Below are 4,357 nucleotides of genomic sequence, written 5' to 3'. Positions count from 1 at the left end.
ATGTACATAACTGATTAGAAAAAAATGAGAAAAACTAAGAAGAAACAGAGTTATTTCAACGAAAATATATCAAATGTGAAGTGTCACGCAGGGAATTGTGGGAATGTCAATGTACGGTTTTTCACTGTAAATTTTACAATGAATTGTTATTTTTCACTTCCAAAAACTGTGAATTTAATGGTATTTTACCGTAAAATTACATTAAATGTACCGTTAGATCTATTACAGTTATTCACCGTATATAGTACGGAAACTTTCTGTAAACCAATTGACAGTTTTTCACCGCAGCATTTTTACAGTCTTTTACTGTTAAAATCACGGTCATTTTTTGTCCTTTTCTTTTTCTTACCTATGACACTTAAGGAAAAGCATTTACATAATCCTATGAATGCACTTTTAAAAATCAGAATTAATCAAAATCGAATTGAAATGAATCAAATTGAATCAGATTGAATCCAATCAATCTGAATTTTCAAAAATCACTCCTGAATCGAATTTAAAAACCTATGATTCATTCATTGTGCAGTGTAGACAGCATCAAATACTTGATTTCTTGTGCCTTTCTGAATAGCGTATTCAGCTTCAAGCACTAATGTCATCCCACATGCATAGCCTAATTTTTACTAGGAAGAATGATTCAGAAAGGAGGAAAGATTCTCCACAAACACTCCTCCATTTCTCCAGCATCACCAGACCTTCTCCCCTCCTTTTCCTCCTTCTCCAGAGTTCATTGTGTTCATAGAACTCATCATTTCTGTTCTGTTCTACTTAATTCTTGCGTCCTCCTCCATGACAGTCCTGGTCTATCTCACTTCTGCCAAATCATCAATCCATCATATAATCAGTTCTGAAATTTACACAGACTAAAACAAAGACCAGACTTCTGGGATAAATGAAAATGGAAAACATAGTACTGCAGTTCCCCTCATAGTTTTGAAAGTGTGCATTGGCTTTGCTCATCTAATTTTCCCTTTCCAAGAATCCTCACAAATACCAATGCAAATCCTGCAATAACTCAATCTCTCTTGCACGAGAACAACAAACTTCCCTGGAGCTTTTGGGCTGTATATTCTCTTCATGTCAAATGTCTATCCTGAAATTAGTAACCCTGTGATCTTATAGTTACTGCAGCTAAAATGTTAGAAGTTGGTTTTGTTCGATGATTCAGTCTGCCGTTTATACAGAAGATTGCTGACTGCCGCCTTTGGCTAGATTGTTTCCATTATGCACAGCAGTGGGTTTATAACCAAAACATGTGAATTAATGTCTCTGAGTCATCCCAAATGACATTTTCCAGTGCTGAAGTGTCAAAAACTCAAGTCACAAACTCAATCAAACAATCATATAAGTAGGGCATTGCAGCTGCAGTAAAACATTTGGAAAAATAAAGTGGGACTTTAATATATAATTTGATAATCTAACATAATCTCATGACCCTATAAGTTTGCATTCACCATTAAAGATGATGTGCATCACATGAATCACCGTTTTTGCATTTTTCCATTATTTTTGTAGAAACAATACATTTCAGCTACATATCAAAATCTGTCCCGTTTCAAATGACACGCTACCCCGGACCCGACTCATATAATCACCAAATGTAATGCCCTAGATATGTCTTCCGGCCTTAAAACACATGTTGATGAGGAAGCACAAGCAACTGTGAAATGCCAGGGTAAGAGCAGCTCTCTTTAATCACAGCTGAAAGATTTATATGTTGACTAAAGTGAAACATTTATATTCAGCTGACGGATTTCAGACACCGATATGACATGTAATCATTAAAGTCATTCAAAACTACAATACATACCCCTTAATCCACAAGACATTGAAATGCTGTTTGACATTACAGTAGATCAGCCCTGTAGACTCTGGCAGAGCTTCACTGGGTGTTATAGGACAAAGCTTTCCCGTTAATGTCTTCCAGTGTATTAAATCCTCGCACATAAAATCATCACCACAGCAGATACAAGGCTTCTACCTCCAACCCATGTTCTTGTGCTTCTCGGATATGTTCAGGAAAGTATCTTACTGTTTAAACAGCCAGTACTTAACTTTCCACAACAGCTGTTCAATAAACACAGGTCTGAAGTGTCAGCAAGTTTAAAACATTCAGAGATGCCATTATGGTAAACCTGGCAAATTCCTTCTTGATTCCATCATGAGGAAGACCAGATTAAAGAGCTGAACAGAAGTGCAGGATACAAACATATTCAACATCATGTCGTAACTAATGAAAATCCCGTGTACCATAAATGCTTCAGTACATTCAGCAGTAAACTTATCTGTATTTCAAAAACAATAGAAGTATTATAAAATTACATTTAAAGATATACTTAAAGAGCTACTTAAGATATACTTAAGTCCTACTGTATGTTTAGGTTAAGTAATTTTACTTTAATGGTAATTAATAGGTCCTTTTCATTGCCATTGAAGTGAAATAACTGAACATAAATATACAAGCTTGATAAAAATGCTTATTTTAGGATATAATTTTAGATGCCACTTAGAGGCTTTTGCATCTGAAGTCTTCATGTAGTTAATAATAGTACTCAGTACTTATTTGAGTAATTACAATGTAACAACGGCATTGTAAAATAAAGTGTAACCTTATATTTAGATCGTGGCATGAAAGGTTGCAGTGATGAACATTGTAGCCGATCACAGTCTCAAATTTCTGCGAACACAAACTCAATTTCTGCACACTAACAAATGCTTTCATCATAACTAATAGTGCAAACACGGTGTAACTAAGAGATTCGTTGAATAAAACACGAGTTTTAGCACGAGTCCAGAACTTGCGCTGTTTGATTAACAGCTCCAGCGATTGTAAAGGGAGCGTTCTTTGATCACTTTCTATATACAGTTGTTTAAATAACAGATCATTTTCATCAAGAGAAACAACAAACCAGTGGCTAAACAGTCAACTTCACAATTTATTGACATCTGAACATCTGACTGTACATGAATCATTACATATCAGATCAGGCATTAGAATGAACTCAGTTACTTACATGTTGTTGCATTACTGTCGAGTCCATAACGTAAAAGTCTGTTTGCAAAGTCTGCGCCAAAATGTGATTGATTTACCAAAGAATCCACAGTGAAATGTACCAAATGCAAATAAATAAAGCTCAACTGAGACATTCACATCGTTGAAAATAAATAACTATAATCCCAGCATTAGGATCCTTTGAAAGGTAATGTTAATTTTAGTCCTGTATCACTCTTCTCTTATCATCTCACTAACACATCTCGCATCTAACGTTGCAATGATGACGCAGGTGTTGATTTCTTATGCGGAGGCGGCGTTTCATCTATCTATGACATAGATAAGCACATTCCAGGACGATTCGTTCACTGGGCCAATAAAAGCCTTTACTGGATTAACAAGGGAGTTTTCGGTTCTGAAACTTACAGGATATTCTTATAGCACGATAAAGCTCAAAGAATAATTGATTTCTCAATTCATGACCCCACGCTGAAGTGTCCTTCTTTTTCATAATGGTATGCATGATTATATGTTAAGTTGCCGTTTAATACATTAAGCAACGTTTTTGCCTGCTGTGACTCTATCATCACACATCCTGATTTTGCAGTTAGACATATTTTGTTGATCCTGGAACAACATTCCTGTCTGAAAATTTTATCCTAACCCTAGCTCAACCCCTAAACTTAACCCTACCCATAACTTATCCTTAAAATCAGATGGAAATGATAGGTGAATAAAACTGATGTAGAAGGACCTAAGCCTAAACTTGACATTAACTGTAAACTTGTTCCTCTAATCTGATTGGTTGATTGGAATGTTGTTTCAAGGTCAATAAAGATGTTGCTCCAGGAACATGTTGTACTTGGTGAAATCAGAAGAGACCTGCACTGGGCCAGAGTGTGACATAAAACATGCATCACAATGTGCTTAGACAACCCGTTTTATAAACCGTTCAGTAAGAATGTGCTCTGGCAAAGAACCTAACAGCCATTCTCACTGAGAACTGTTTGTCTCAGATTTTGGACAGGGCTCGTTTAGTGTATCTCTCTCTTCCAACAAAGCACTTGCTTTCAGGTATTCGTATCAAGAATTTGTTTTATAATGTCATGCATCCACTGATGACCCTGACTGAAGTATAAATCATTTATATCGAAATATCGGCGATCTCTATACACCCACTGTTCTTTGTACACTAAAAAAGAGACAGCGTGAAGTGTCAATGGTGTGTGAAGAGTTGACCAGTGCTTGTGTGGTCTAGGGGAGTTTTTGCTATGATTCTCAACATATCCTGTTTATTGGACAGTATGAAAAAAAAGTTCAGTGACCTAAATACATTTTTTTCTGAAGTGAAAGACAGACACCATC

The sequence above is a fragment of the Megalobrama amblycephala genome, linkage group LG3 (assembly GCF_018812025.1).
Source record: "Megalobrama amblycephala isolate DHTTF-2021 linkage group LG3, ASM1881202v1, whole genome shotgun sequence".
NCBI lineage: Eukaryota > Metazoa > Chordata > Actinopteri > Cypriniformes > Xenocyprididae > Megalobrama > Megalobrama amblycephala.
This window is presented reverse-complemented; position numbering follows the sequence as displayed.